This window comes from Cucumis melo, chromosome 1 (genome assembly GCF_025177605.1).
Source record: "Cucumis melo cultivar AY chromosome 1, USDA_Cmelo_AY_1.0, whole genome shotgun sequence".
NCBI lineage: Eukaryota > Viridiplantae > Streptophyta > Magnoliopsida > Cucurbitales > Cucurbitaceae > Cucumis > Cucumis melo.
The window spans coordinates 7,208,951-7,219,425 of NC_066857.1; positions in this window are offsets into that span (position 1 = coordinate 7,208,951).

Here is a 10,475-nt window from a genome sequence, read left to right on the forward strand (position 1 = left end):
TCAAAATAAGAGGCTCCAAACAAAGTGAGGTTTGCTCTAAAGAGCTATATAAAAAGGTCCTAAAATTGGTCAAAAATGACTAACTTGAGTGAGGATTTTTCGTGTGCCTACACAGGAGCGTAAGCTCCTCGAAGGTCAACACTACTTCATCTTAATTCTAATCCTATAAGATAAAGCCCGGGTAAGAGGCTTGTGACAGTGTATGAAGCAAAATAATAGTTTAAATAATGTCAATGTAACGATCCAACTTTTCGAACTACGCTGAGGTCATTACTTTACTACTAAGACACTTCGTTCAAACATAAAACTTATAAAACCTATTTAAAAATCATTAATCAACCAAAAACAAAACAAAATCATCTTTCGTGCCCTATTTCAAAACAAATTCAAACATTCTTACCGTCGTCTAGGAAATTATCAAAAAAAAAAAAAACAAAATAAACGAATGAATATCCTAAACACGACTCATTTTCAATCCTTAAAATAATTAAAATTAAAGATATTTATGTAACGCCCCCAAAATTAAGATAATTTTGGAGTTAATTATCTTAGTTTTGTTTAATTAGATTTAATTTATTAGGCGTTATTTTGAATTCATTTAATAAAAATTATTTAATTTTGTGAGGATTGAAATTAATTAAATATTTTTTGGATGAATATTTAATTAATTAGAGGGTTTGACATGTGGTGTTTGTTGAGATTTTGATTAAATGGTAGGTTAAGAGAATTAAGTAAACTTGTGGATTTTTGGTGTTGTTGGAATTGAATTAAATAAAATAATTATGGATGTTATTTAATTAAATTGCATAAGAGAAATTTTGTTGGAGATTTGATAATTATATGAATATATATATATATATATATATATAATTACTATGGGAAAGGAAAAGATAATTATATTTGTTGAAATATAATTATTTAAGGAAAAGATAATTTGATTTTAGAGAAAAGATATTTATTTAGGGAGGAAAAGGAAAATAATTATATTTGGGAAAATATAATTATTTATAAAAGGATATTTATTTTCGAGAAAGATAAATAATAATTAATTATTGTGGAAGATAATTAATTATTTTAAAGAAAGATAAATAATAGTTAATTATCGTGGAAGATAATTAATTATTTTGGAGAAAAATAAATAATAATTAACTATTGTGGAAGATAATTAATTATTATTAATTAATTATTTTGGAAAAAGATAAATAATAACTGATTATTGTGGAAGATAATTAATTATTTTGAAGAAATATAATGGGAATAAAGATATATGTATATTTTTGTATTGTATATATATCTTAAAAAGAAAAGGAAATAATAACGATAAATATTATTGTTATTATTTAGGTTTATAAATAGCTTAAGTTGAAAAGAAAAGCAAAAAGAGTAAGGTTTTTTATTCACTAAGATAACCTTCTACCGCCGCCTCACCAGTTTTAGTAATTATGATTGGTCCCTTTGGCAAAACTTGAAGATTTAAGTGATAATTTTCTCATCAAGGTTTATATGATTTTTCAACCTCCATTTGGTTAAGTTTAGTAAGCCAAGGTAATTAAATTAATAAATTATTATTTTAACTTTGGATCTAATTGAGGTTTTTTTAAAGATTCAATTGGCTAAAAATTTTTAGATTTAATCTTGGATTTTTTCTAATCATGTTGAATTGGTTTCAACTTTAAATTTGTTGGATAAGTTAAATTGGAAAATTTTAGATACTAGCCATTGGTAAATTTTATTAATTAAGTTATTGATTTTTCCTGACTGTTTAGGATCTGCTTTAATTGAGAAATTACTGTTAGCAAAGAAATATTTTTAGCTAATCTCCAGGTAAGAGATTCTACTACTGGACTTTTGAATTGAATTTAAAGAGACTGCATGTATTTACAATTATGCATTGATGGTAGCTAAGATGCATAATATGATGCTATAGATGATGATTGATATTATGTTGATGATGACTTATATTATAATTGATGATGATGATTGATATCATGATTAACGATAATGATTGGTATGTTTATGATGTTTATGATACATGATATATTAATCACATGAATAAGGACATTATGATTAATATTCATGTCATGTTATAATGTTTATGATGATGTTACATGCTTTGGATTGTGGTGTGTTTGTTAACTTCGTCTGTTGAACTTTTTACCCCATCTGTATTGTGATCCTACCGATGGGGTCACTCGCACAACTAGGGTGTTCCTATAGGATCACTCGCACGATTTAGGGGTGTACCTATGGATTACATGCGCGGTTAGGGGACAGTTATATTATGTATATGGAGTCACTCGCACGACTAGGGGTGTTTCGAAGGGACCACTCATCTGATTATGGGTGTACCTACGTATTACATATATGTTTATGAAGTGTGTACCTACGATCACTCGCACGACTAGGGGTGTTACCACGAGATCACTCGCATAATTTAGGGGTGTTCGTACAGTCTCACTCACTCAGGTGTGCTCCATTAGACACACGAAGTTATGATTATGTTTCTAACGGAAAGTTAACAGATCGGGACTAGTAGTGGGTCCTTTACTGTGTATATTTATATACCCATTCTTTCCTATGTTTAATATTTCAGGCTAAGGTAGAGAACTCGAGAAGCTGGCGAGTGACAGAAAGTGATCCGTGGCATATCATATGGGGACACAATTAGCTTCTGCGTCTATTTATATATTTTTCAATATTTTAAATTGTAACCATTTTACTTTAGATTTTGTCCTATTTATTTGTTTTTAGTTCTTTATAAAAAGTAAATATAAATAGAGAATAAAACTTAAGAATAAATTAAAAAAGAAAAGACATAGTAAGAAGAAAAAAAAAGATAACAACAAGGTACGAAGAAATATATAATAAATACAAAAAAACTATAAAAAAGAAGTTCACAAGATAGTAAATAAATAATTATAAGAGAAAGAAAAGTAGAGAAATAAGAACAAGAATAATAAGCAAATATTTAATCATTTAGTTTTTTTTTTTCTTTTTGACATAGACATGATTATGAGTGATTCGACGGGGTCACTCATAACCCGATCGTCTTAGTGTTTCCTTTGGGTACACTAAAAGTCAGTTTATCCTAGGTGTTTCTTTGGGTTCACCGAAGGCCAGATATGTTTCTACGGGACCACGGATTGCACGTGTTCGAGAATGTGCCAGTTTAAAGGTACTACCTTTACAGGACTCTAATAGAAAGTTAACATACACCTAGCCGGACTAGTAGTGGGTCCCTTACTGAATATATTTTTATACTCACTCTTTCTTGTTTATTTTTATAGGCAGAGGTAGAGGTAAGAGCCGAGGAAAGCTAGCGAATAACAAAAAGTGATCGTGGTGAGCCATAGGGATCTCTTTTTGCTTCCGCTTCATGTCATTGGATCTGATGCATTTATTTATTTATTTTTAAAACTAGATAGGACCTGAGTTAGGATTTTGTTTAATTTTATCTTTAAAACATTTGTTTATGAATTTAATAAGTATTTGAGGTTTTGTTTCATTTTCATATACTTTTTAAGGAATTTTATTATCTTTTTAATTAGTAATGACCTCACTTAGTATAAGGAGTTGAGTTGTTACATTTTTATTAGGATATAAAAAATAGGTTTAAATCCTTTACAGTCCATAAACTTTATATATTATTGTATTTTAGTTTATGAACTTTTACAAGTGTTGGTTTTAGACCATGAATTTTTAAGAAGAGTGTATTTTGGTCTCTATCATTAAGATTCTGTTAATTCTCTAACGAAATGGTGAGGTGGCTTATTTATTTGGATGATTAGGATGCCAAATAAAATAACTATTTATTAATAATTTGTAGCTAAATGTTAGATGGTAAATTGACGCCTTATACATTTTGATCATCACCATTACCATTTTGGGTCATTATCATTCTACTTCACTTTCTCAACTCATATGCTTGTTGCAATCATCCACATAGAAATTTCTTAGTGCCTCAATTTTGGGATATTTTCTGATTTATTGAGGAGCTTTTTTCTTTTCCTCTCAATTATCTCTTCTTCCTTTTTTGGCTTTCATGATTCATTGTGGGAGTATTTGTTTATAATTTCATGGTTGAAATATAGATATTGATCAATTTGAATGTGTTTTTATCCACTCTATTGAAGATTGCATTTAAGGCTCGCGAGTTTCCAGTCGAAGCTTCATATTCTGCCACTGTCCACTCAATTTCTGGTTTTAGACTGACAATTCCATCCTTATCAGTAGCTTGAGGAGGAGACCATCCAGTTATAATAGCTTTTCAAGTTTTTTGATCAATATATTAAAGAAAAGCAATATTTCGAGCTTTCCAATATGAGTAATTCGTTTCATCTAAAACTTGAGGACAAGTTACTGAACTACCTTCCCTATTCGACTCCATTGAAGACTCAATAAACCAGAAGTTAATTTGCTCTAATACCAATTGAAAAAGAAGTCATGATTAATTACTTGACGACTTAAATTAATGCTCAAGATAATAACTGAAGTAACAACATGAGTAACAGTACGAAAAGATTATAAAATAGAACACCAGCACGTTGGTAACCCAGTTCGATGTAATCACACCTACATCTAGGATGCCTTTAGTGCCCGATTGAAAAGATCATTTATAAAGATGAAGAGGATCACAAGTACATAACTTATAAAGAATCAACTATTTTGAATTATATTGTTACACCCCCACCCAAGAATCATTTTATGCGACCAAGTGAGGACGTGACCACCTAAATTTCTCAGCAAGATGTCACACAGAATGCCTAGTAAACAAAAATTAAATGCAAATAAACAAGCTTAAATATGAAATGTCCTCTATACACACACAAACACATGCACACTACATAATAAACTAACATTCAATAGTTTCTATTCTAGTAAGAACCTCAACCATACAATTAAAAATCTAAAAAAAAAAAAAACTCACACATTTCACAACAAGTTAAAATAGATCGTTCACCGTCTTGCCCTAGTAGGTCGTGAAGTTGAAATTGAGAGAAAGAAGAAACATTGAATGAGAGGGAAGAGGGAAGAAGAAGGAAAGGGGATGGAAGAAGTGAGGGGTGGCTTGGGTCATAAAAAAAAGGAAGAAAAAAGGGGATTGGGCAAGATATTTTATAAATACCCCTTTTGATTTAATGAAAGTATAAATTAATAAAAAATTTAGGTAAACGATGTTTAAAATGTGTCAAGAAAAACATGAATCCAAAAGTCTTGTCTATTCCTACCAAAAATGCGCCTTTTTGGCATTAATGACATATTTTCCCTCCTAATTTAAACCCATTTGTCTATTTCATTGTGTCGTTAAATCCAAATTTCCTTCTAGTATATATCAACAAATTACACCATGAAAAATATTTTAAGTTAAATTTGGATCGCACTCATCTTTGTTCAACCCACTCAAGTAAGCATTTTTTTCTTATGCAACTTAAGTTATACTTAAGTATTATTACTTTTATATAATCATTTCCAGAAATTTGAGTATCTTAGGTAAAACTATTTGTTATGTCTTATATCCCACAATTTTCTTATAATTGATCTTTTAGTCCTCAAATTCTTTAACTCTAATAACCTCAAATTAACCGGCTAAACTCACCTCTAACCATTTCACTAATGCATGTCATTGAAAAATTGAAGCATAATTTTTTTCTTAACTTTCTTAATCCTTAAGTCCTTAGTCAAGAAAACTTTAAATGCATGACGCAATGAAAAGAAGTCGTAATTATGTTTTTCTTTATGTTTATGATTATGACAGTGAACAACTAAGTAGTTTGATAATTAAAAGAAGTTATAATTATGTGTTTCTTATGCTATCAGAAAAAGGTCATAACTATGCTTTTTGTATGACTCTAAACACTAATTAAACAAAATAAGATAACTAAAAATGTGGAAACTCAATTTTAATAGAGTTTAAGAAACAAAATAGAGTGGATAGATATATCTATAATCCATTAAAATTAATTAATAAGATGACTAAAGACATGCAAATTAAATATGGGTACTAGTTTTTATTGACCATATACAAAAACTTCAATTTTAAACTCTCTATATATATATACAAATGCAAGCCAAACAAAGTCATCGTTGGCATTCTACTTCTATTTTGAGACTCTTATGATCAATGACATAAACATTATGCCAAGCCACTAAATCATAAAGTATATATCTTTATATACTATATATATATTTTTTACTTTGCTTAAACTCTTCCAAATTAAATCCATTGTTAACTTACTTTACTACTACCAAAACAAAAAGAGAACTAGAGAGAGAAAGGAAAAGTTAGACAATGCCCATAGAAGACAGAGTTTATTAATTTATTAGGGCCAAAATTACATTGACCCCATGAACTTTCTTTATCAACATTGCATTGCCAAAGGGATGAGCATGCAGCTGAATTAATTCTTCTTTGTCCATAAACTTTTCCACCAACTACTCCAAATGTGGAAAATTGAATCACTATGGTACAATAATAATGGGGTTTCCCTCTTCTAAATGTATATTATTTGATTTGAATGTGATGGTGAGAAAAAGTATAAAGGGTCTCTATTTTGTACCAAAAGGAAAAAGTAAAAAAGAAAATACCAAATTATAATAAATTTGAAAGCAAAAGGCATGAGTGCTTAGAGAAAAGGATATTTGTATGATAGTGAACGAGTTGAATAAGAAAAAAGAACTTAACCCTAACCCACATGCAATATCTATATACTCAAAAAATTACCTTTCAATTATTTGATTATATATACTTTTGAAAAGTCCTCCATGTCCTTTTGTATAACTTTAAATATAGCAATTGCGTTACAGACATTGAAATCATGTATTGATTTTTTTTTTTAATTACTATAATTCAATAAAATTCCTACTATCATAGAGTGTTGAAAAAATTGATAAAATAACGTTGCATTTATAGAAAACACTTATTTTTTTTAAAAAAAAATATGACCTATACAATATTCACGATTTTCAAACAATAAAATTGAACCCAAATTTTTATAAATATGTTGAAAAATTCATTGTCAATGCATAATTTTTAATTGTAATTATCTTAAGTTTAATTTTAACCATGTTGAAAAAAATTTCGGTGTTATTTGAATTAATGATTGAAATTGTTTGATTTTGTGGAAAGGAGGATTAACTAAATATTTTTTAGAGAATATGTAATTAATTTGGAGATTTGGAATTTTGGTGTTATGAAAGATTTGTTTTAAGTGATTTGTGATTGGTGAAATTATATTTGGTAAAGTTGAGGGAATTATGATTAATTATATATATGTATATATAATTAATTAAATTGTGAAAATGTTAAGAATAATTATATTATTGAAGATAATATAATTATTTAAGAAATATTATTTTGGGAGAAGAGAAATATTATTTTGATAGGAAAAGTTATTGAAGAGGAAGGATATTTGAGTTTTAAAAAGAGATTTGATTGTTTTAAATGAAGAAAGAGAAGAGTTGCGATTTGTTTTAGGAAATTAAAGAAATTAATAATAATAAGTTATTATTATTATTTTGCTATATTAAGGACCCTCGTGAGGTGTGCAACACTATTCATCTCCTTCACTCTCAAAATCCAAGCCCGCCACCCACCTACTTTGGTCATCTTCGTTCAACTACCTCTATGGGTCGTTTGTAATCTTTCGTTTACGTCGCTGGTTGGATCGCCCATTCTCCACTCCGTCTTCCTCTGAAAATATTACCATCGACAAAGTCGTCAGCCCTCGGCGATCAATGCGTTGGCCATCATTCGTCGCATCAAACCCCGCATCACATCTCTCCTTCATCGTCCGCCACCAAGCATCGTGGTTTGTTCGCATTCGTCGCCCCAGTCGCCATTCGCGAACCACCACCCGAGCGTCACCTCCTCGCAAGCCGTGCATCCCAACCAATCTTCATTCCAAGCTACGTCCTTGTGTAAGCCGAGCTGTCCTCTACCAGCAGCAACCCGAGCCATCCCTATCCTCCAAGCCGCATGCGTGAGCCGCCCATCCCTTCCAAGTTAAGCTGATTTTCTTAAGCCAAGTCGCCAACTCAATTTTAGTCCTTTTCTCCACCTATTTTTGGTAAGTTTTGGTAATTTTTTAATGAATTTTAGGTATGCCCAACAAGTATTAATTTTTAACCTTGTATAATATAATTTTGGATTTTAAGGTGGAATTTCAATTGAGATTGGATTTTTTTTTTTTTAATGAAGGCTTGGAATTGGAGGAACTGCGAACTTTGATTTTTCCCCAATTAAGATTGAATTGGAATTCAACCTCAACTTTGAGTAAGTTGAACTAAATGATTTTTGGATTTTTAAGCAACTGTTAAGTTATTGAATTTAGTATTTTTTTTCCCTTACTGTTCAGAACATAATTGTTTGGGAAAGCTTGACTGTTGCTGTTAGGAATATTTTTGGTTCAGCTAATCTCCAGGTAAGAGATTCTCCTGTTAGACCCTCGTACTAAAGTAAGAGTTTGCATGTGATTTCCCTATTGCATTGTTGTAGCTAAAATGCATAATGTATTAATGACGTATGATGATGACTGATAGTTATGACTGAGTTATGTTGATGATGATGACTGATAGTTATGATTGAGTTATGTTAATGATGATGACTGATGATGTTAATGTTAATGCATGAAATATTAATCTCATGATTTAGAACGTTATGATTAATACTCATGTCATGTTTAGGATGTGCTACATGCTATAGATAGGGTGTTATGTTAACTTTGTCTATTAGAGTCGTACCCACATAGGTGTTCTTAGGGATCACCACCTTTTTATGACTGTGTGGTTCGACGAGATCATAAGTCGAATGAGATTTATATATATGAGTGGTCCGATGGGATCACTTACAACCCGATTGTCTTAAGTATTCCTTTGGGTTCACTGAAGACCAATTTGTCCTACGTGTTCTTTCGAGTTCACCAAAGACCACTTTTGTCCTAGGTGTTCCTTTAGGTTCACCGAAGATCAGATATATGTTCCTACAAGATCATTAGATTGCGTGTGTTCGGGAACGCAGCCAGTTTATGGATACCTCTTTACAGGACTATAATGGGAAGTTAACAGACACCTAGCGGGACTAGTAGTAGGTCCCTTAGTGAGTATATGTTTATACTTACTCTTTCTATGTTTAATCTTTCAGGTAGAGGTAGAGGTAAGGGTAGAGGAAAGCTGACAAATGACAAGAAATGATCGTGACATGCCATAAGGAAACTTTTTTGCTTCCGCTTTTACTTTTTAGTTATGTTTTCAATATTTTTGTATTTTTTTTTTTGACTATTTTCTTTAAAAGTAGATAGGGCTCAAGTTAGAAGTTTGTTTTAGATTTATTTCTACATTGTTTATTTATTTATGATTCAATGCATATCTGAGGTTTTCAATAAAAAATAGTTTTATTTTTCATATTCTTCATAAAGTTTTTATTTTTTTAAATGGTAATGATCTCAGCTTAATATAAAGAATTGAGTCGTTACATTGTTATTATGACTTTTTATCTCCTCATTGTCATGATCCGGTAATTTTATACCTCATATATAAAATTTAAGCCTTTCTTTACTGCAGAGATCTTGTACTAAACCAACTACCTAAACACAACAATAATTTAAATTTTGAAGCATTGCTGTTTAATGTAATTCTACATTAATTATAATTGATTTGTTTGAACCATAAAGTTAAACAATTAGATTATATGTATACACGATTTATTTAATAGATAATTAATTTGTAGTACTGAACAATTGAATAATCAAATTCTTCACGAGTTATTAGACATTTAGATAATAGATTTATAAATGAAAAAGTAACTATTTAATTAAAACTTCTACATCTAACTTATATGATTTAGAAAATAAAAATTACAAAATAAGCCTTAAAATATCGTGGTAGTTGCAATTATACACTTAGGGTTTTAAAATCCATAATTAAGTCCTCAAAATTTATATAAAATTTAAAATTGGACACCCAAAATTAAATTATATAGTAATATTGTTTGTACAAGTTAGATGAATTATAGTGTGTTTGAATTACATATTAAAGTGTTTAATTTAAAAAATAGGTTATTTCGAAAAACATTAGAGTTTTTTTGAAGCAATTCACCACGATTTTTTTATGTGTATTTTAAATAACTTTCATAAAATAAATTTATCATCGGTAGGTCCAATTTTACAATTATTATAAGATTGAGGTTTTAGTTGTAATATTTTTTAAAAGTTTAGGGATTCGAGTAGTATTATTGAAAGTTTAATGGTGTAATTCCAAATACCATCAAACTTTACGTGGTTTTTACTATTTTTTCACGAAAAAGAACTAAAATGATATGATTTTTTTTGGGTGAGAAACACAATTCCTTAATTTTTCGTAGAAAATCTTCGTCCCAATTTTCTACAAAATTGAAAAAGATATTCAAAAAAGAATAGAAGTGAAATAGTGAAAAGTGTCCGTGTCATCCCAACCGTGGTCCGCCCCCGTGGGATAAACAT